At 42.5% G+C, this 24,637-nt stretch overlaps 1 protein-coding gene across 6 annotated transcripts in view; it reads right to left on the reverse strand.

Moving 5' to 3' along the window:
• OSBPL10 (oxysterol binding protein like 10) overlaps positions 1-24,637 on the reverse strand; it is a 376,374-nt gene that overhangs the window by 293,508 nt on the left and 58,229 nt on the right. The window contains exon 1 of one of the 6 annotated variants that reach the window (XM_073810943.1): positions 4,213-4,545. The exons of the other annotated variants lie outside the window; for them this stretch is intronic. The gene's annotated coding sequence lies outside the window, so the exon portion shown is untranslated. Of the gene's footprint in view, positions 1-4,212; positions 4,546-24,637 lie in introns of those variants that run through there. 6 annotated transcript variants of the gene reach the window in all.

Below are 24,637 nucleotides of genomic sequence, written 5' to 3' on the forward strand. Positions count from 1 at the left end.
TCGTTTTGTAATTTTTATCTTTTTGTTTCCTTTTCACTACCCTTGACCAAATTTTCATATCCTGAAGATATGAAGCAGGGAAAATAAAATAACTCAGGGCAGGTTAAAATAAAAATGATATATCAGGTGCTACCCTGGTGGCGCAGTGGTTGAGAGTCCACCTGCCGATGCAGGGGACGCGGGTTCGTGCCCCGGTCCGGGAAGATCCCACATGCCGCGGAGCGGCTGGGCCCGTGAGCCATGGCCACTGAGCCTGCGCGTCCAGAGCCTGTGCTCCACAATGGGAGAGGCCACAACAGTGAGTGGCTCGTGTGCCACAAAAAAAAAAAAAAAAAAAAGATATATCAATGTAGTATTGACAAAAGCATAGACACATAGAAAAATGGAAGAGAATAGAAAATCTAGAAATAGTTCTACAGAATAGCCAATTGACTTTTGATAGAAGTGCAAACACAATTCAATGGAGCTTTCTGTATTAGTTTCCTGTTTCTGCTGTAAACTAGTACCATAAACTTGGTGGCTTAAAACAATACAAATTTATTATCTTACAGTTCTGGCAGTCAGAAATTCAAAAATGGGTCTTACAGGCTATAATCAAAGTATTAGCAGGCAGTACAGTATTTTTTCTGAAGGCTCTAGGGGAGAGACAGTTTCCTGCCTTCTCCAGCTTCTAGGGGCACCTGCATCCCTTGGTTCATGGCCCCTCCAGCAATGGCATCACCCCAACCTCTGCTTCTGTCGTTTCATTTCCTTCCGATTCTGACCCTCCTGTGTCCCTCTTACAAGAATTCTTGTGATTACATTGAGCCTACCTAGGTGATCTTTTCAACAAATGATGCTAGAACAACTGGACATTCATATGCAAAAAAAAAAAGAAGAACCTTACCTACACCTTATACAAAAATTAACTCAAAATGAATCATAAACCAAAATGTGGAAGGTAAAACTCTTAAACTTTAGGAAGAAAACATAGGAGAAAGCTTTATGAACTTGGATTAGGGAAATAGTTCTCAGATACTACAACAAAAGCATAATATATTGTTAAAAATTGAAAATTTGACATTATCAAAATTTTAAAATTTTTGCTCTGCAAAGACACTGACAAGAGAATGAAAAGACAAGCCACAGGCTGAGGAAAATATTTACAAGTCATGTACCTGACAAAGGACTTGTCCCCAGAATATGTAAAGAACTCTAAAAATGTAGAACTAAGAAAATAAACAGCCTTATTTTTTTAATGGTGGAAGTTTTAAATAATCATCAAATGTGATATACAGATGACAAATAAGTACATGAAGAGATGCTCAACATCTTTAGTCATTGGGGAAATACAAATTAAAACTACAATGATATACTACATACCTATTGGTATGGCTAAACACAGACACACACACACACCACAAAAAACTAATGATACCACGTGCTAGTGAAGACTTAGAGTAACTGGAACACTTATACATTGCTGGCGAGAATGCAAACTAGGACGGCCACTTTGGGAAACTTTTTGGCAGTTTTTTCTAAAGTTAAACATACACTTACCAAGTGAATAGGACAGAGAAAGACAAAGACTATGATTTCACTCATATGTGTAGTAAAAGAAATTTTCACATATGGAGATATAAGAAGTCATTCTGGCTTATACATGAATGCACTTGAATTTCATGCTAAAACAGCCTGTTTGTGGCTTATCAAACATACATTGTACATCTCCTTTAATTATTAAGGAAAAGGGCACATTGACCAGAAGTCAAGAATGTCCACGTTAAAAATAAAGATTAGGGGCTTCCCTGGTGGCACAGTGGTTGTGAGTCCGCCTGCCGGTGCAGGGGACGCGGGTTCGTGCCCCGGTCCGGGAGGATCCCACGTGCCGCGGAGCAGCTGGGCCCGTGAGCCATGGCCGCTGAGCCTGCGCGTCCGGAGCCTGTGCTCCACAACGGGAGAGGCCACAACAGTGAGAGGCCCGCGTACCGCAAGAAAAAAATAAAAAATAAAAAAAATAAAGATGAAATGCCTCCCTTCGTGGGACACCAATGTTGGTCCTCCTCTGGCAATAAGACTCCCTTCCCAGGTGCCAAGGCCATGCTGACTTGCTGTGTACATGCTGATCTATTTTTTGAAACCTTGAAGGAATGTTTCCCTGACTTGTTTGATGTTCTTTGTTCTGACAAGACATAAAACTGTGCAGCGTCTGTCTTCAGGGCTATAGTCCTCAGTTTGGCTCAAATAAAACTCTTTTCTATTCCTTTTATAGATTGTTTATTGGTTATTTTCATCAACATGTGGAATATAAAAAACTAACAAGCAAACAACAAGGTCCTACTGTATAGCACAGAGAACTATATACAATATCCTATGATAAACCATAACAGAAAAGATTATTTTAAAGAAGAATGTTTACATATATATATATGTATATATGTATAACTGAATCACTTTGCTGTACAGCAGAAATTAACACATTGTAAATAAACTATACTTCAATAAAAATATTGATAAAAAACAAACAAACAAAACAAAATAAATGAACAAACCAAACAAAAACAAACACAAAGATACAGAGAACAGAGTAGTAGCTACCACAGGAGGAGGGGCCGGGAGGGAGGGTGAAATGGGTAAACGGGATGGAAACCAAATTTTTGGATGTGAGCACATTGTAGGGTATACAGAAGTAGAAATATAATGTTGCACACGTGAAACTTATATAATGTTATAAATCTATGTTACCTCAATTAAATACAAGTGAAAGAACAACAACAATGACAGCAACAACAAATACAACCCCGTTATCCCACTTTGGATGTTTATCTAAATGTAACAAAAGTCTATGTTCACAATAAAACCTCTAGAAGAATGTTTATTGCTGCTTTATTCATAATCATCAAAATGTGGAAACAACCCGAGTATCCCTCAACTGGGGAATGAACTGAAAACAAAACAAAACATACATTCATACAACGGACAACTACTCAGCAATAAGAGAGAGCAAACTGTTGATCCCTGCAACAGCACAAGTAAATCTTGAATGCATTATGCTAAGAAAAATAAGCCAGACTGAAGCACGTACTATGTGATCCCATTTATAGGACACTCTGGAAAAGGCAAAAGTACAGGGACAAGGAACAGATCAGTGGTTGCCGAGAGGTAAGGGTGAAGCCAGGGTCTGACTACAGAGTCAGCTGGAGAGGATTTTTTGGAGTGGGGTGGGGTGATGGACCTGCTCTGTAGGAGGATTATGGCAGTGGTTATAAGGACTCTATCCACTTGTCAAAACTCATAGACTGTCCACCAAAAAAGAGTGAATTTTATTAAATGTAAAAATTTTAAACAAATTTTTAAAAAGAAAGAAAAAAAGATATGAGGTCAAGTGCCAGGTTACCTTCACGTTAGGGAATGGGTTCCCTATGTCAGGGAACAGAAGGACGAATAGATGCAAGGACGATGGATGGATGCATGGGTGCATGGAAGGAAGGATGGATGAATGTCTTCCTACCTGCATACTTATCATCCCCTGCTCAAATCTTTAGGGTTCCCAGGTGATATTACTCAGACCTTTTTATTTACTGATTGATTGATATTACTCAGACCTTTTTTCTTTTTATTTATTTATTTATTTATGGCTACACTGGGTCTTCTTTGCTGCGTGCAGGCTTTCTCTAGTTGCGGCTAGTGGGGGCTACTCTTCGTTGCGGTGCATGGGCTTCTCATTGCGGTGGCTTCTCTGTTGCAGAGCACAGGCTCTAGGCGCGGGGGCTCAGTAGTTGTGGCTTGCGGCTCTAGAGTGCAGGCTCAGTAGTTGTGGCGCATGGGCTTAGTTGCTCCGCGGCATGTAGGATCTTCCCGGACCAAGGATCGAACCCGTGTCCCCTGCATTGGCAGGTGGATTCTTAACCACTGTGCCACCAGGGAAGCCCTACTCAGACCTTTTAGGAAGGAATACCAGTGTCTTTTCTATAACTATCCTCCGTTTACATTTCAGTGAGTGTCTGAGTCTAAATGCGACACCAAATGTGAAAATTCTTTTTAAACTAAAAGTGTAATACGAATGTCAGCTGTGCTACTGCTAAAGGAAGAAACAATCTAGACATTCATTTGTTCTGCAACAATGTTGAGGCTCATGAAAGGCCACAAAGCAAATACCCCAGCTTAAAAATCCATAGAAAACCCCCGTCCAAAGATGCAGTGAAATACACGTGCAGTGAATGCTTAAGGTACCTGTGGTACAAAGCCGCCACTAGTGACCATCCACGACATGTCCCCTTCCCAACTCGACATCCGACAAATGCTCTATGAAAGGCTGGAAAGAGAAGATGAAGCCAATCTCGGAATTTTCCTGAAAAGGAAAATGAAACCCAGAAAGAGGAAGAGACGTCCCCAGGGTCACACTGTGAGCTGGTGGTAGAGCCGGAGCCCCAGTCTCATGCTGAATGTTCTTCACAGGAGTCCACTTCAATTCAGTGTTAAGTGGTCTGCACAATAGTTATGCCAGCTTCCCAGTGGCTAAGCCCATATAACCAGACTGGCAGATTACTGAAATAGGCAAAATATTCCAGAGACATAAAAATGAAAAAAAAAAAAACAATGTAGCATTCCTACAAAGAAAAACATCTGCCCCAGGAAACCTTTTAAATTTAACTGAGAATTGTAACATTCCTTTTGCTGCAATCTGCTGGGGAGGACTGTGATTTCTCTCTGCCCTCCCATGCAAGAGAACAACGACATGATTGTGGGTTCTTTTACTTGGAGGGTTTCTCAACCTCTACATATGAGCCAACCTATGCTCTGATCTGAAGAATTTTTTTAAGATATAAATTTCCAAGGAAGAAAGGGGGTTCGTGGACCTTAAGGCTTTTATCCACAGATCTAAGAATTGGTTTTCCTAAAGTTTAGAAAGAGAACAGACCACTCTACTGGAAATCTATGATGTATCTTTGTACTACCCAGTCAAGGGAAAGAGAGAAATTCCAGAGACAAGCAACTGCCATGTATTGAAGTTTATTTTTGGATTAATCCTAACATTCGGGTCAATTTCTGTAGTTTGAAACTACTAAAGAAAGAATACAAAATTGCCCGAAGCAAAAGACCAAAAAGCAATAAATAGAGAGATCCCATACTCCTCTCCAGAGAGTGCAGAATTTAAAAAATAAATAAAAACAAACAAACATGGACCAAGAGATTATCATACTAAGTGAAGTAAATCAGAAAGAGAAAGACAAACACCATATGATATCACTTACATGTGGAATCTAAAATACGACACAAATGAACCTATCTACAAAACAAAAACAGACTCATGGACATAGAGAACAGACTTGTGGTTGCCAAAAGGGGCGATGGGAGAGGGAAGGGTTGGGAGTTTGGGATTAGCAGATGCAAACTAGTATATATAGGATGGATAAACAACAAGGTCCTACTGTATAGCACAGGGAACTATACTCAATATCCTAAAACAACAACAAACAAAAACTTGACAAGTATCTCTGGACAGGAGATAGAAAGCTCATTGTTGTGAGAACTTCATTTCAAATAACAGGGAGCTTGTGAATCTTGGAGAACTTAAGGAAAATCAAAGGGCTTCTCCCCTTCTCCCCACAAGGCTCCCCACTCACAGTGGGATAGAAGCCAAAAGGAAGGCGATGATCGTGGAGATTCATCTTGATGCAAAGGTGGATGCCTTTATATACAGATATCGTGCCCTTTCTACAGCTGAATGGTTTACTTCCTGACAAGACACATTTAGGATCATCATATGCTCCAATTTACTGGCAGACATTATGCAGTAAATTATTTCTGGCTATAAAAGCATGCCCGATGTATGTGCCTAGCAGAGCCCCATAAGTATGACTATTACAGTTGCAATAGACAGTGTTTAAGTTCTAGTAGTCTTATGATCATTTAGGGACATGATTCATTTTTAGAGACAGAGAGGAGTTAGTGAATTGGCAGATGCCAGACACAAGGAGAATTTCGTATTTAGCTTTCCACATCAGATAGTCTGCTTATAACACATTTCATCAAACAAATATTTGGGGATGGGAGATGGAAGGGCTGGGGCTTAGTGGCATTTGGGGTCCAGTGGACTTGAATGTGCATCCAGCTTTGCCTCTTCCTTGCCATGGAAGTAACCAACTCTCTCTCTTGGAGCCCCAGTGTTTTCATCAGAAAAATGTGGATGCTGTTTTAAGGCTCAAATAAGATATTTTGTGTTATGCTTTGTGAATAGTAAAGTACCAAAAAATGAGAGGGTGTGTTTGGGTTTTTGTTTTCCTTTCAGCATTTCTCCCCCAAATGAAAAGGAAGGGAGAAAAAATGTCCTCACCATCAAGTTATACTCCCCATCAGCATACCTCACCACTGGTGGTTCAGCCCGTCAAATGAAAACTACTCACAAAATATTCCACATGAGCACTGAGTCAGTTGATTTCTTGCTGGCAAGGGAGAATTGTTAACAGTCAGAATTTCAGCAGAGAGTTGCCCCCAAGCACTGGGTTTATTTACAACTGAGAAAGAGAACTTCACAAGTATATTAATTTGGGATCGCATGGCTTGAGATACTTCATTCTGTCACCAGCAGAACCCGTAAGCAATTTCCAATCACCTTGTCTCTTTCATTGGATATTTTTGATTTTTGATACATAAATGACAAATAAGGTAATTTGGATTTCCTGTTTTAAAGCTGTTCTTTCCAACTGGCTACCCATTAATTCAGTCCATATTGGGAACTCCACCTCTTCCCTCTTTGGCTCTAGTCTCCTGTTCCTGATTTTCCCTTAATAGCCCATGTCTATTGGTTTTTCTGTCCGTATAGAGTTCTTCCCCCTTTGGTTATGGTAGATCTCCACCATTACTGGAGAGTTTCCAACTATCTCAGTTCTTTTTCAAGAACTGAGAGAGTTTTGGATAAATAAAATTTATTTTTCCAAATGAGAGTACCCACCAGCTTTGGGTAGTCATTCACACTTTAGAATAAATGGATCTTTAACATCTATTTAACTAATCTGCATTCATAAGAAAATGCAAGTTTGAGGAAGATGCATGAAAGAGAAAAAGGAGGGGCATAATTTGCGAAATTCAAATCAGTCAGATACAGATGATAATCTCCAGGAGAGGGCCTAATTTTTACTTTTCCTTTGGTCCTGCTTTGCTGTCAGCATTGCTCTGGGACTTACAGGCTTGATCAGCTATCTCCCCTCTGCTCTCTTGATGGTATTATTTTAACTCCAGGGACAGGCTGTACCCGGGCTGCAGTAGTCACCTGAGGTGTGGCACGGAGCAAAAGTATCATTTTCTCTGCCTTGCTAGCCCCTTCCCCACTAGGTTCCCCTATGTCAACGGTGATGATATGGCCCCCAATTTTTTCTTTCTTTTCAATAAATCTGATTACCTATTTATGCCCCAGGAGGTTGTTTCCAAAAAGATATTTTAAAATCATTTAAAAAAAAATCATTAGGGGCTTCCCTGGTGGCGCAGTGGTTGAGAGTCCGCCTGCCGATGCGGGGCACATGAGTTCGTGCCCCGGTCCGGGAGGGTCACACATGCCGCGGAGCGGCTGGGCCCGTGAGCCATGGCCGCTGAGCCTGCGCTCCGCAACGGGAGAGGCCACAACACTGAGAGGACCGCGTACCGCAAAAAAAAAAAAAAAAAAAAAAAAATCATTAGCCATTCATCTATCTTGCTATGGGGTTCAGAAAATCTGGCTGTCTCAACTATACCCCGGTGTCAGGAATAGGATCACTACCCTGACAGCTCTGCCTTTCCCAGGCACACCCACCACCCAGGGAAGTACGACCCACAGAGCACTCTGTTTTATAATGGAACTCTCCAATCAGACTCTAAATAATTTCACTGCCGTCACAGAACCGGCCCTAAAGACAGGGCGTGAAAGGGATCATTCAATTCCCTCACCTGAGTTCAGTGCCGAAATGTTCCTGAGAGGCCTCTTCAAGACTAATTCGTTTTCCTTTTTAACATCTAGAGCTGTGACCCTGGCCGTTCCTCAAGGTTTGAGTCACATGGTCTAATGATTGTCTTCATGGGGAGATTATCTCCCTGTCGGAAACTTCAGCCTTCATTCTGCCTTCCTTAATCGTACCAGGTTATTCTATTCAAGGCTTTCTTCCTGTACCTGGTAAATGGTGTTCATTTTCCTGGGTCTTATACACGTGTCAGCCTCCCTCCCTTCCTTACACCTTCACTGTGGCATGGTCATTCTGCTCAGGTGAGTTAGCACTTGAGATAAAGGAGGAAAATTAAGATCAGAGTCATGTCCAAGCTTATATTATATTATAATACGTGCTTACAAAACCAAAGGTCCATTCCAAATGGTATTTAGGATCAAATTGCCTCCAGTTGGTTCTGCTACTTCAATAACTATATGACCTCTGTGGGCTTCCTTATCCAAAACTGAGTGGCAGGTAAAGACCATCATACCTCTCCAGAGGGCCTCTGTGAGGGCTAACTGACACCTGTAAGGAGGCCAGCATACTGACCCACGTGTGAAGGGTAATGAATACACCTATATAAGCCCATCGCTTACCTCACTCATTCTACAGGTATTTCCGCAACATCTTCTGTGCAAAATCATGGCACTATTCTCAGCACAGTGTGTCAGCCCCTACCCCGACTGTTCCTCCTTTCACATTGTTAGCTGTCCCCCCTCAATGCCAGTTCCATGTAGGTTACACTCCAGTTTCCAACATCTCACCTTCTCTGCTCAGCATCTCTCTCTTCTTCCTGGAACTGCTCCCCCACTGTCTCCAGCCACGTGGTTCACAGCAAAGACCTTTTTCTTACATGGTCACAGCTGAAGACTCTAAGATGGGCAGCTTGTCAAACTAGACCACACAGAGTCCTCCCTGGAGAGCCATGGAACTGGGACTGAGGAGAGACCGTCCTTCTTTCCTGGTGGCAGCCTTGGGGAGTGGGTCCTGGGAGCCTTGGCAGCCATGTTCCTGGCTGCGTGGACAAGGTCCATGGCAGGAATAGAGAATCAAGCCAACAAACAGGCAGAGTTCAGAGGGGGAGAGAAGACATCCCGTGCCACTGGGGTCCTTGAATAAAGATGCCCTCAGATCCAGGTCGGTGTCTGTTCTTCCTGAAGCCTGGCCATTCCACCTATGCTTCGTGGCATGAGCTCCCCACCATTGTTCCAGGTGGGGTTCTGTGCTTGAAAACAAGAGACACCTAAGATGAGGGGCAAGCTTATCCAGCCAGCCAGAATGTGTCCCAAGAGAATTACCCCTTCCAGTTAGGAGGTTGGGAGTAACATATACACACTACTATTTATAAAATAGATAATCAACAAGGACCTACTGTATAGCACAGGGAAACATATTCAGTACTCTGTAAATAACCTATATGGGAAAGAATCTGGCAAAGAATAGATAGAGGACTTCCCTGGCAGCGCAGTGACTAAGAATCCACCTGCCAATGCAGGGGACACGGGTTCGAGCCTTGGTCTGGGAAGATCCCACATGCCGCAGAGCAACTAAGCCTGTGCGCCACAACTACTGAGTCCACGTGCCGCAACTACTGAAGCCCGGGCGCCTAGAGCCCGTGCTCCGCAGCAAGAGAAGCCACTGCAATTAGAAGCCCACGCACCGCAACAAAGAGTAGCTCCCGCTCACTGCAACTAGAGAAAGCCCGCACGCAACGAAGACCCAACGCAGCCAAAATAAATAAATAAATAAATTTATTTTTAAAAAAGAATAGATATGTGTAAATAAATAAATTAATTAAATATATCTCTAGTACATTAAAAATAAAGAATTACGCCTTCCTCACCCCTTCCCTATGCCCTTGCTGCTCTGTTGGCACATTCTGTCTCCTATCTCAGTGTGCCGATGAAATAATCATCACAGCCACTTCTCAAGGGTCTCTAGCAGAGGAAGCATGTCACACCCATCATTGCTCTTCATGATACTAAATTACAATCTCAAAAGGTAAAATCATGACTCAGGTACACATGTGAAATGAACACGTGTCAAAGGTTTTATCCAACTCGTTAATTATAGGAGGCTGGTAAGATGTTAAAACTGGTTCAAATAAGAATTGGAATTACAGAGATTTGTATTCTCTATCAGACAAAATTAGTTGGCAGTGCCATGAACAGGAACCATTTCCATTACTATGAGCCATCAGTTTTCTCAACTTAATTTCTACCCTCAGAGAGTGGTTTAAAAAAAAAGTCTCTCCCACAGCAAGTCAATTAAATGTGCACACCCCTATGGAAACATATCTCAGGAGTTCCCCTAAACAATGGCAAGCACTCCCTGATAGGACACCCAATAATCTGTTTTGTCCATTTTCTTTTTTTTTTAATATATATATATATTTTTTTGGCTGCATCGAGTCTTAGTTGGGTCACACGAGATCTTTTGTGGCAGCGTGCAGGCTCTTCATTGCGGCATGCAGTTTCTGTAGTTGTGGCACTCGGGCTTAGTTGCCCCACGGCATGTGGGATCTTAGTTCCCTGACCAGGGATCAAACCGGTGTCCCCTGCATCGCAAGGCGGATTCTTAACCACTGGACCACCAGGGAAGTCCCTCTTTTGTCCATTTTCAATCTTTGGACAATCTTTTCTGATAATTACAACAATTCTGTAACAGAGGGATGATTATATTCAATAAATAATAATAATAATCCCTTTAGAGATGAGGAAACTGAGACCCAGAGAAGTAAGAAACTTGTTTTGCTCACATAATTAATAAATGGCAGGTTGGGATTCAGACGCAGCCCTGACTCCAAAATCCTGATCTAAACCATCCAAGTTGGCCAGGGCCTAGGGACACTTCTTGCCTCACACTAGTCTATCTAGGGGAACGTGTCACTCACTCATTCACCCACTGAACAGATATTGCTCTTATCCTGTGTTCTAGGTGCTGTGATGAATTGCTGTCTCAATCAGCCCAAGACCACCAGGCACAAACCTCAGACTGACAAAGTCAGGTTCATTGACGTATGGCAGAGGGACTGCACATCAGAGAATTCATAGGGGATCTCACCAAACAAAGGAAAAGAGAGAGTTACAGGACTGGGGGAAAGAATGGCGGTTAGGTGAAATGTAAATGAAGCCGTATACTGATAGACTCAAAGCAAAGCAGGGCTGTGTTAAGGTATTATCGTAAGTCCTGGACTATGAAGTGGACCCAGGGACCTGTTTACTTGGAAACAAAGTTATGATAGCGTTGGAATACTGTTATCCGAAGTTTTGCACCTGGATTGTAAGCTCTGCACCTGGTTTGTAAATGAGGCTTTTCTCTGTGTCATGACTTAGACGCGCCTCCCCCCTCCCCCCCACCCCACACCGTGGGATGTTTCACTTTTTAAAATGTTTCTTATTATAACTGACACATAACATTATGTAAGTTTAAGGTACACAGCATGTTGATTTGATACATTTACGTATTGCAATCTCATTGCCATCGTAGCCTTAGCTAACACTTCTATCACATCACATAACTATCATTTGTTTTTTTGTGGTGGATGCTTCATTCTAACTAACATAATTCCAGACAGCAAAGTTTCTGATAGTCTATTATTTTAGAGAAAAAATTCTTCAGTGAGTAAGAAACCAGTACTCACTCTAAGAAGGGAGTTGTTGTAACACTCTATAGCTACAGTGTCCTTGAGAGAGAGATTAATTTTTGTTAACTTTGGAAAAGATTTTATCTGTGTTTTTATCCCAGCCTGATGACTGGCCAGGTAGATTTTAAAAGTCCGTGCTAATTTTTACTTTCTTATGTCTCTGTGAGGGCCACAGATAATCAGGTCATTACAATACAGTGCGGAAAGGTGTCGAATTAGGGGATTTACTTTAGACGTAAGTTAGGTTAAGGAAGACTGCCTGCACGAGGCAGACCCCGCTCTGGGAAAAGCAGGAGTTGGGCAAATGAAGGGGGGGTTACCTTACCGCACAGTAAGGACTTGGGCAAAGGCGTAAGAGGGAGAGGAGGAACTGACGTAGGACTCTCCTACATCGAAGGGTGGAACGCACAGTCACCTTAGAGTGTGTGTTCTTTGTTCAGGGAAGGGTTATTGGCGTGTTCTTCCTATATATGCCCAAGTGAAAGGCAAGTAGGCTGCATGGGGCTGCCGCTTCCTAAGGCACCTGGTTATGGAGCAAAGCTGATCCTTGAAGAGGAAGTAGAGCCATTTTGTCGACTTTGCCCTGAACCATCCTATCCTACTTCCTGAGAACATTCAGGGGAACAAGGCTGGCCTTCAACCAATGCTGAGTTGCAGGGAAGGACAATGAGACTCCAGAGATAAAAGTGCTACAGAGACATAAGGTGGCCTCGAGGAGGGACCTGGATTTAGCAGTGGGTGGTATCATTCCAGGTCCTGGGAGGGAACAGACTGCACAGTGAAACGGGCTAGTTCTCTTGCTTGTCTCTTCACTGGCTGAACCCAAACGGAAGTGGAAGGGGAGGAAGGCTGCGGATGCTCTCTGGAGAGGTGGGCCTTCCAGGGCCCAGAGCAGGGTGGAGAAGGGAGAAGCATGGGTCTGGAGAGGCAGAGTGGAAACTCTGAGCACAGGGGTTAATGCTGACAGTGCTTTCCAACCTGTTCACCCTGCCAACAGCTGAGTTTGAAACAGTGAGATAAAGGAGTTGTTATTTACAGCACAGCAGGGAGGGGCAGACCCAAGGTCGGTGGAGATGGTGTCTGCTACAAAGTGACGCCTCCGGAGCCAGGAATAAGAAAGCGTTGTTGATTACTCCCTTATTTAGTTTTCATTTTAACTGTTTTATTTAAAATCATTTATTATTGAATTTAAAAAGCCGGAAAGTGTGACCATGGTTGTACCCTTGGTTAAAGAAGCAGATCATACCAATTCAAGTGGCAAAGGCTGAGGCCCGATGGCTGAGCAGATCTGGAACATCAGGTAGAGACTTTACCCTGAGGGCAGTGTGGGCCCGCCCCCGATGCCCGCCCCCCCCCCCCCCCCGGACCCCTGACCTCCCCCCAACCCCGGAGAAGGAGGGGTGGAAGCAGGAGAGCACAGTTCCCTGGCCCGCCTTCGCTGGATTATTGCTGTGATAGGCGAACTCCTGGCCTCTCACTTCTACCACCAGGAAGGATTACACATCAATGCCACGGTCAGCTGACTTTCCCGCCCAGAGAGAAAGGGTAGCTGGAAAGAGCTGAGAACAGACAGGGAACCAGTCAAGGGAGACAGAACACAAGCACCAAAAACAGGACCTGCTTTCCAGCCTCGAGCCTTGAAAATATGCAGGAGGAGATTTAGAAAATCTTGGTTCTAAGCACCACATTCTTTGGTTTTTCTACACTTCTAAGCTTTTGAGGAATGTATAAACTGGTTTCCAAAGTGTTCTGAGTTTTCGTTCAACAAGACTGTCACCTGCTTGTGCCAGGTACCAAGGGAACAATGGAGGGTAGGGGTTTGGGGGGAACATGGGTGCTCTCCAGACCCTCGAAGCTTCGCAGAGCGATAGATGCACAAACAACTGCTTCAAAGTGTGTCAAGGCCCTAGAACAATGCAGGGCATATTATAGACAAAAAATAAAAGATGGCTAGAATTTTTTAAATTGGTTTTTGGAAAACAGGTGCAGAAATTGAGTTAATTATAATCCTCAACTCCCAGCATCTACATCAGTCTCTTATTTTCTCTCTCCAGTTCCCACCCCTATTCTCTCCCCTCCTCCTCTGATTTAATGGACTTGATAAGTACTTTTGCATATGTTGATATCCTTGTTAAAATATACAGGAGTCATATTGTCCATGGATCTGAATCTGCTTCTTTCAGTCAACACTGATTTTAAGATCTGCCTAGTACAATAGCTAAGACGTGGAAGCAACCTAGATATCCATCAACAGATGAATGGATAAAGAAGATGTGGTACATATATACAATAGAATATTACTCAGCCATAAAAAAGGATGAAATAATACCATTTGCAGCAAGCTGGATGGACCTAGAGATTATCATAGTAAGTGAACTAAGACAGAGAAAGACAAATACCATACAATATCACTTATAGGTGGAATCTTTAAAAAAATGATACAAATGAACTTATATACAAAACAGAAATAGACTCACAGACATAGAAAACAAGCTTATGGTTACCAAAGGGGAAAGGGGGGGGGGAGGGATAAATGAGGAGTTTGGGATTAATATATACACACTACTATATATAAAATAGATAACCAACAAGGACCTACTGCATGGCACAGGGAACTATACTCAATATTTCGTAATAACCTATTAGGGAAAAGAATGTGAAAAAAATAGATATATATGTATGTATAACTGAATCACTTTGCTATACACCTGAAATTAACACAACATTGTAAATTAACTATACTTCAGTTAAATAAATAAGTAAATAAGATCTGCCCAGGATGCACCTGGATATCAAGTTTATAGTACCTAACTGTGGAAAGTTACCCCATAGGTTGATCTGTTCCATAGTCCTTATTCCGTCCTCCTCTTGTTAAAAGCCTGGTTGCCTCCACCTGCCCAATACCAGGTGAATACTGAGATGAACACCCATGGACGCATCCATTTGTGGGCTGTGAGTAAGTTTCTCTGGAGTACTTACCCAGGAGTCCTCACCCAGGAGTCCTCACCCAGGAGTGGGCTGGCTGGGTCATGGGGTGTATGCAGCATCCCTAAGTTTGGGCACGCTGCTCTCCAGAGACCCACACTTGGAATCATCAGATGCTAACATTTGCCACCCCAGAGGCTATAAAGTGGTATCTCTTTTTTTTTTTTTTTTTTTTGCAGTACACGGGCCTCTCACTGTTATGGCCTCTCCCTTTGCGGAGCACAGGCTCCGGACGCGCAGGCTCAGCGGCCATGGCTCACGGGCCCAGCCGCTCCACGGCATGTGGGATCTTCCCGGACTGGGGCACGAACCCGTGCCCCCTGCATCGGCAGGTGGACTCTCAACCACTGCGCCACCAGGGAAGCCCGGTATCTCATTTTATTTTGCATTTCTCAGTTACATAACCAAGTTGAGCAATGCTGGCCATTTAGATAGTCCCTATGTGCATTTTTCTATTAGATTTGCTTTATAATCTAGATTGTATTTCTGTGTCACTTTTTGATGATGTAAAAATCTCCCTGTAAGACAACTGTCAACTTTGTCACTTGTATCATATTTAAAATAAATTATTAGGAGTTCCCTGGCCATCCAGTGGTTAGCACTCTGCTTTCACTGCTGAGGGCCAGGGTTCGATCCCTGGTCAGGGAACTAAGGTCCTGTAAGATGCTCGGCGCAGCCAAAAAAAAAGAAAAGAAAAGAAATTCTTAATTTTTATGTACTATAACCCATTTAACTTTTTCACCTTTTGGTTTGTGTTTTCTGGGCCTTGCTTAAGAAATACTTCAACCCCACTCCCATCACAAAGATATTCTCCTTCATTTTCTTCTTTTAACTTTATTTCTTTCAATTTATTATTTTTTGGCCGCACTGCGTGACATGCAGGATCTTCATTCCCCAACCAGGAATGGAACCCGTGCCCCCTGCAGTGGAAGGGCCAAGTCCTAACCACTGGACCGCTAGGGAATTCCCTTCTTTTAACTTTATACTTTTATCTTTCCAGGGCACCTTAGTCCATCTGTAGTCCAGTTTTATAAACGAAGTGAGGTAAGGACCCAATTTTATTTTTCTCCAATACTAAGGCACTTTTTCCTTTCTCTATTGATTTGTGCCAACTTTACCATCTATCAAGTTCTCCTGTACACAAAGATTTGTTTGTTTCTGAGCTCTCTGTTCTGTCCCCTTGGGCCAGTCTGTTCATCCATGATTACCATACTGTTTTGTTACTGTTGCTTTGTAGTGTGTGTTAATATCTGGGAAGATGAAGCCTGGCTTTTCTATTTCAAAGTGAACCTAGTGACATGAATCCTTATGGACATGTATCCTTCCTTAGACATTTTATAGGAAGATGGTAGGGTTTCTTTTAAAAAAAATCCGACTGGAATATTGCTTGGATTGCATTGAATATATAGCCTACTAATTGGAAGGAAATTAGCATCTTTATAATATTAAATCATCCAGTCCAATATTATGGACTCTCTCTTCATTGATTCAGATCATTTTCTATTTTTTTAAGTTTTTCAAATTTTCTCCAAAGAGGTTTTGAGTACCTCCTTGATATCTTACTTCCTAGATACTTTATATTTTTTGTACTTATGAAAGATACACTTTCTATTATACCTTATAGTTGTTTATCGCTAGTGTAAGGAATGAATGCTATTGAGTCTTGTAAGGTGGTCTTTTTTCTAGAGACCTTGTTAAACCATTATAAATTTTGATAGTTTGTTTATTGATTCTGTTGGGTTTTCTATACAGTTGAGCATATCTTTTGCAAGTAATGACAATTTTATCTCTTCCCTTATTATCCTTTTACCTTTTAGTTATTTCTTTTTTTTTTTTTTGCAGTACACAGGCCTCTCACTGCCGCACCCCCCCCACCCCCACACACACCCCCACACACACCCCACACCCCCCACACCCCCACACCTCCACACACCCCACACACCCCACAGAGCACAGGCTCCGGACACACAGGCCCAGCAGCCATGGCTCACGAGCCCAGCCGCTCCGCGGCACGTGGGATCCTCCCGGACCGGGGCACGAACCCGTGCCCCCTGCATTGGCAGGCGGACTCCCAACCACTGCGCCACCAGGGAAGCCCCTTTTAGTTCTTTCTTATGTCTTTTTGCATTGGCTAGAGCCAGCAGTATTGTGTTGAACAACAGTGGTGATATCAATCATCCCTGCCTTATTTCTGATCTTAAGGGAATGCATCTAAAATTGTCCCTTAGTGTAAGATGCTTTCTGTGGGCCTTGGTGTCTCAGCCCAGTTTCCCTAGAAAATGGAATTTAAGGTAAAGTTTAAATGCTAACACTCTACTGGGGAGAGCCGCAAACCCATGGAAGCAAATCAAGGAAGTAAAGCAAGAAATGGGACAGGGGCTTCCCTGGTGGCGCAGTGGTTGAGAGTCCGCCTGCCGATGCAGGGGACACGGGTTCGTGCCCCGGTCCGGGAGGATCCCACGTGCCGCGGAGCAGCTGGGCCCGTGAGCCATGGCCGCTGAGCCTGTGCGTCCGGAGCCTGTGTGCTGCAACAGTGAGAGGCCCGCGTAAAAAAAAAAAAAAAAAAAAAAAAGGGAGGTCAAAGCAAACAGGGAATATGTTCCCAGGCTGGAAACAGCTTCAAACAGTGCTGCCTGGACTTTGAAGCTTGTCTCCATAGAGGCTGTGTGTAATGACTGAGGCACAGTACCACCTGATACAGTTGAAAAGGGAGCACTGTTTTTGCTGTATCCTGCTGTGTTCTGTCTCCCAGTGGTGCAGGTCAGCCCCTTAAGGCCTTAACCTCCTTCGTGTTTGGATTCATCCCTCATCCCGCTCAATAGCTTGAAGGAGACTTAGAGTCTCTGCAGGTCCATTCTGGGCAGTGCACAGGTGGGGACTCCTTGGACTGTGGAAACAACACTGCCACCAAGCGTGCATTCAAGAAATGCCAGATGGTGGCTCACCGCGACCCTCTCAGGTCCTCTCCCCTGACCTCTAGGTGTCTAAGGCTCTAGGAATGGCATGAGCTGTCACCAGGGGCACCCTTGCAAGGGACTGAGGTAGGCATAGCCAAGCAGATCTGGAGTGGTGCATAATGGTTGTGTACACATGGCAGCAGTTAGAGCTTGGCATGTTTCCTAGACGTGTTTGCAGTTTGACGAGGCCATGTGTCTAAACTATCATTATTGGAATGTACAATGATATGAGTCAGGCTTCCCTGGTGGCGCAGTGGTTAAGAATCCGCCTGCCAATGCAGGGGACATGGGTTCAAGCCCTGGTCCGGGAAGATCCCACATGCCTTGGAGCAACTAAGCCCTTGTGCCACAACTACTGAGCCTGCACTCTAGAGCTCGCAAGCCACAACTACTGAAGCCCGCGTGCCTAGAGCTCGTGCTCTGCAGCAAGAGAAGCCACCACAATGAGAAGCCTGCACACCGCAACGAAGAGTAGCCCCCTCTTGCCACAATTAGAGAAAGCCCACGCACAGCAACGAAGACCCAACACAGCCAAAAATAAATAAAATAAATTTAAAAAAAAACAATATGAGTCATTCTGGGTCTGGGACTTAAGACACTGGCCATGCCTCCTTTGTGATGTCTTTTAACAGCTGGAACCTGGTTGTGGCAGCCACCTAGCTTCCACCAAAGACAATGACATCCCTGTGGGATGCTGGAACTATAACAGAAGAAACTTGGAAACTTGAATATGACATGGAGAGAGTCATCTGTCCCCCAGACCAGGACTGTTCACAGTGAGATGGGTAAGTAAGAAAGAAATAGTGTTTGTTTAGGCCACTGTTTACACCTTTTTGTTGTAGCAGTTCACTGTAATCTGATTAATATAATAGCCTTTATCAAGAAAATAAAATTACCATTTATTCTTAATTTTCTGTGTTTTTAGCATGAGTTGTTTAATTTGATTAAATGTTTTTTCTATATTATGATAATTTTGTGATTTTTCTCCTTTAATCAATTAATAGGGTCAGTTGCATATAGAGATTTTCTAATGCTGAAGCATCCTTGCATTACGTACATATATGTCTGTTTATATGTGTGTATAATTCACACACACCCATATATATACATAGTTACTGGTAGATTTAGTTAACTAATCTTTAATTTAGAATTTTTGCATCTGTAGTTGTGAGGTAGGCCTTAAATTAGTCAGGGTTTAATTGCATGTATGAAGTCACATAAGCAGAAAGGGTTTAAATTGAGGGAATGGGGTGCTTATAAAGTCATAAAAGGGATGGTGAAGCAGGCGCTAGGCTGGGTGTCCGGGAATGACTCTCAGAACAGACCATGGGTGTTATTTCCACTGCCACAGCTGCAGAGGAAGAACTAAGAACTGCCACGGAGGAGCAGCTGCCAGACCCCACCTGGAGCTGTGACCTATAGGGCAGGAAGCTGCCGAACCATCACGACAGCCCCTTGACACAAAGGAGCTAGTGATTACACACAAGAATGCAAACGCCAGAGCCTGATGCTTCCCAAACTGCCTCTCAACACTCACAGCTAGCGACTGGACTCCAAATGCTGCTCTAGTAGTGTCTCCATAACCACGCTAAGCAAAGTAACAGCAAGAGCAGCGGGAAGACGGCCTGTTCCACACTTGGCATGTCTACATTTTATTCAAGTGCAGCTAACTGTTGAAACTTCATCACACCAAGAACTCCAGCTGCAAAGGAGACTGAAAAGGGTTGCATTTCATTTTCCGGGTTTTGCAGTACGGGTGGGCTCGCTGGAAGAACGCTGGGTTGGAGAGTGAGTATCAATTGACCATTGCATTGGCCAGGATGGACGAGATTATGCTGCAATAACAAGCAAGCCCCAAACCACAGTGGCTTAAAATAGCACAGGTTTAGTTCTTAGACCTGCCACCTGCCTGTCACTGGTCAGCAGGGATGTAACTGCTCATCTTAGTCATCCAGAGACCCAGACTGATGGAGCCAGTGCCACATCGCACATTGCTGGTTGCCATGACAAAGGTAAAGAGACACCAGAGGGTCTCAGACCAGCCATTAAACTTACCAGCCTGGAAATAACCTATCATTTACGCTCATAAATCATTGGTCAGAACTTAAAGAGGCCCCACCCAGCCTCAAGCAGGTTAATATATTCAATTCTACTGTGCACTCAGAAATCTGGGGGAGAACTGGGAATATTGGGTGAATGTCACTTATAAATTACCACACTTATATCTGCCCAGACCTAGAAATGTCTTCTCTTCTACTTTCCTTATATGGATTTGGAATAAAGGTTATACTAGACTCAAAAGATGAGTCAAGCATGTTTTCTTTTTCTATTCTTTGGAACAACTTACATAAAGTAAGGATGATATACTCCTTGAGAGATTGAGAGACATTTGTAAAATCATCTGGGCCTGTGGTTTTTTGTGGGGTTTTTTCCTCTATTTTATTTTATTTGTTTGTTTGTTTGGGATTTTTTTGTTTTGAATTTTATTTTATTTTTTTATACCACAGGTTCTTATTAGTTATCCATTTTATTTTTTTTTGTTTTGTTTTGTTTTCATTGTTTTTTTTTTTGCGGTACGCGGGCCTCTCACTGCTGTGGCCTCTCCCGTTGCGGAGCACAGGCTCCGGACGCACAGGCTCAGCAGCCATGGCTCACGGGCCCAGCCGCTCCACGGCATGTGGGATCTTCCTGGACCAGGGCACGAACCCGTGCAGGCGGACTCTCAACCACTGCGCCACCAGGGAAGCCCTAGTTATCCATTTTATACATATTAGTGTATATATGTCAATCCCAATCTCCCAATTCATCACGGGCCTGTAGTTTTTTTTTTTTTATTTTTTAATTTAATTTAATTTATTTTTTTATACCACAGGTTCTTATTAGTTATCCATTTTATACATATTAGTGTATATATGTCAATCCCAGTCTCCCAATTCATCACGGGCCTGTGTTTGTTTGTTTGTTTGTTTAAAATTAATTAATTTATTTATTTTTGGGTGTGTTGGATCTTCGTTTCTGTGCGAGGGCTTTCTCTGGTTGCGGCGAGCAGGGGCCACTCTTTATCACAGTGCGCGGGCCTCTCACTGTCGCGGCCTCTCTTGTTGTGGAGCACAGGCTCCAGATGCGCAGGCTCAGTAGTTGTGGCTCACGGGCCTACTTGCTCTGCGGCATGTGGGATCTTCCCAGACCAGGGCTCAAACCCGTGTCCCCTGCATTGGCAGGCAGATTCTCAACCACTGCGCCCCAGGGAAGCCCGGGCCTGTGGTTTTTAATGTGCATAGGAAGAGGTCTTTGAGATACTTTTCTCAAGATACTAGTAAGTCCGTTAAAGTTTCCTATTTCTTCTCCCATCAGTTTTTACTTTTGATATGTTTATGTATAAATTTTTAAATGTTATTTTACTGTGTTTAAATCTCTATTATATCTGATTTCCTGCTTTTTACTTTGTAATTTGTTTGTTTGCACGTTTTCTCTCTTTTTCTCTTGCTCAATCTTTCTAGAGGTTTGTCAAACTAATTATATTGACAAAACATTGGTTATATTGATATACATCATGTTTTGTTTTATTGTTATTCACTATTTTATTGATTTTTGTCTTTATTTATTACTTCCTTTTGTTTTAGTTTTTCAAATTTACTCTTTTAAGTTGATTTTTGAGTTGAGTGGTTAGGTCATTTGGTTTCAGTCTTTATTGTTTTATGGTAAATATTTAAAGCTATAAATTCAAAGATATACATCTTGACATATAGTATCGGGAATTCATTTGGGAAGCATAAAATATTCCCTTTGGGCCAGATGAAATCTTTGTTTTATACATGTATATCCTTTGCCTCTGATATCCATTTCACAGAATTTGTCCTACAAATGTAATTGTACAAGTGGTTAAAGCTACATGTGAAAACTAATCATTATAGCTCATGTTCACAATGGTAGAAACATCCTAAATGTCCATAAATAAGGGAATTGTATTCATTTCCTGTGGCTGCTTTAGCAAATTACCACAAACTTGGTGGCTTAAAATTACACAGGTTTCTTCTTCCACAGTTCTGTAAGCCAGAAGTCTGAAATCAATAACACTGGTCCAAAATCAAGGTGGCAGCAGGGCTGAACCTCCTCTGGAGGTTCTAGAAGAGAATCTGTCCCTTGCGTCTTCCAGGTTCTGGCAGCTGCTGGCATTCCTTGGCTTGTGGCCACAACACTCCAATTTCCACCTCTGTCTTTACATCACCTCCTCCTCTGTGTGTATCAGATCTCTGCCTTTCTCTCTCTCTTTTTTTTTTTCAGGCCACGCCACGTGGCATGTGGGATCTTAGTTCCCCAACCAGGGATTAAACCCGTGCCCCCTGCAGTGAAAGTGCAGAGTCTTAACCACTGTACCACCAGGGAAGTCCCTGTCCACGCTTCTCTTAAAACAACACTTGTGATTCATGTAGGGCCCACCCAGATCATCCAGGATAATATCCCCATCTCAAGATCCTTAATTTAATCACATCTGCAAACACTTTTTTTCAAATAAGATAACATTTACAGTTTCCACTGATTAGGAGATGGACATTTGAGGGAGGGGACATTATTCAGTCTATAATAGGAAAAATTAAATAAATCGTGGTATATTCCTACAGTGAAATATTTTGCCATCATTAAGAAGAATGAAATGGAACTACATATATTAATATGAAACTATGTCAAGATGTACCATTAAGGATTAAAAAGTACATTGCTGAACAATAACTATAGTATTATCCTACACTATAATTTATATATATTAGATATATATTATATATATATATATATATTAGATATGTGCTTATGTGTGCTTAGAATATACTTCTGAATACATGCACGAAAGTAGTAATAATCACCTCTGGAGAATGCAACTGGGGATAGATCAGGAAGATGAGAAAATTTACTCTTCCTTTATACCTTTCTACATTGTTTAGATTTTTTAAAATCATGGACAGGATATTTTTACCATCACTGTAAGGTGTTTTTGTTATAAAGTATTCTCCAGGCCATCTGCTTAAAGTGCCCTGGCCCTGCCATGCAGAAATTATTTGTTTTCCCCAGCAATGCTTTTTTGCACGAGAATCAGAACAAAGGAATCATTTTTCAGTGCCCTGTGAAGGTCTGTAGTTGCCCTCTTTTGCTGTCTGTTGTTGAACCTGCCGTGATACGTCATAATAGGAGTGGAGAAAGAAGCTGGTGACTCAGCTTTCAGAGTGAGCAAACACATGAGCTACTCAATTCACCAGCACATAAACCTTCAACTCTACATCCGCCTCAGGCTATGTCTCTTACGAGCTGGAGAACCTTGAGCAAGTGACTTAACCTCTCAGACATACTTATCTATAAAATGAGAAAATGTGCTTGGCGTGAGCTGAGTTGCTATCTGCCTAGATATAAAGAAAGCATTGGTGAAATTCAAAGTGGTGAATAGCAGGGAGGATATCACATATAAAATCAGATTTGAAATAGCCAGGTGCACTGCAATCAAATGACCCCTGCACCACATGGGAATTCTGGGTTCCAGTATGGGTGCCAGTGAGTCCCAGCTGTGTGACCCTCACACAAGCGCCTTCCCTATTCTGGCTCTAATTTCACCAACTGAAAACTGAAGGCACCGAACTATGATCTGTAAGGTCTCCTCTAGCACTCACATTGTATAATTTGGGGGACTTGGACACAAAATTCATGACTGTTTGTCAATCAAAGTGTTTCTGAAAGTATTTATAGAAAACACTCTTATTACTTTGAGGATAAAAATTTGGATTCTTTAATGGACTGAACTGTCCCCCCCCGCAAATTCATATGTTGAAGTCCTGACCCCCGAAATGAATGTATTTGGTGATAGGGCTTATAAAGAGGTAATTAAAGTTAAGTGAGGCCAAAAGGGTGGGGCCCTAATGCAATAGGATTGGTGTCTTTATAAGAGGAGGAAGAGGGGTGACATTAGTAAGATGATGGAATACAAGTCCCAGGCCCTGTTCTCCCACAAAAATACCTTTCATGATTGAAAACTCTCAAAAAACTAGTTATAGAAAGAATTTACCTCAACCTAATAAAGGTCATATATAAAAAGCCCACAGGGGGCTTCCCTGGTGGCACAGTGGTTGAGAGTCCGCCTGCCAATGCAGGGGACGCGGGTTCGTGCCCCGGTCCGGGAAGATCCCACATGCCGCGGAGCGGCTGCGCCTGTGAGCCATGGCCACTGAGCCTGCGCGTCCGGAGCCTGTGCTCCGCGACGGGAGAGGCCACAGCGGTGAGAGGCCCGCGTACCGCAAAAAATAAATAAATAAATAAAAGCCCACAGGAATTCCCTGGCAGTCTAGTGATTAAGACTCCGCACTCCCAGTGCAGGGGGCACAGGTTCAATCCCTGGTTGGGGAACTAAGATCCCGCATGCCGCATGGCGCGGCCAAAAATAAATAAATAAAATAAAATGTGCTTCCCTCTAAAATAAAATAAAATAAATAGAAATAAAAAGCCTACAGCTAACATCATACTCAACAGTGAAAAACTGAAAGCTTTTCCTCTAAGATCAGGAACAAGGCAAAGATGCCCATTCTCATCACTTCTATTCAACATAGTAGTGGAAGTGCTAGTCAGAGCAATTAAGCAAGAAAAAGAAATAAAAGCCATCCAGATCAGAAAGGAAGAAGTAAAATGATCTCTGTTCGCAAATGACACACTCTTATATGTAGAAAACCCTAAAGAGCCCACAAAAAAACTCTTAGAACTAATAAAGGAATTCAATAAGGTGGCAAAATACCAAATAAACACACAAAAATCACTTGCGTTTTTATATACTAACACTGTATCCAAAAGAAAAATTAAGAAAACACTCCCAATTTTAATGTTTAGAAATAAATTTAATGAAGGAGATGAAAGACTGGTATACTGAAAACTAGAAAACATTGATGAAAGAAATTAAAGAAGACCCAAATAAATGGAAAGACATCCCATGCTCCTGGCTTGTAAAACTTAGTATTGTTAAAATGTCCATATTATCCAAAGTGATCTATAGATTCAATATTATCCCCAACAAAATCCCAATGACATTTTTAATGGAAATACAAAAAATAAACCTATAATTCGTATGGAACCACAAAAGA

This window comes from Tursiops truncatus, chromosome 10 (assembly GCF_011762595.2).
Source record: "Tursiops truncatus isolate mTurTru1 chromosome 10, mTurTru1.mat.Y, whole genome shotgun sequence".
NCBI lineage: Eukaryota > Metazoa > Chordata > Mammalia > Artiodactyla > Delphinidae > Tursiops > Tursiops truncatus.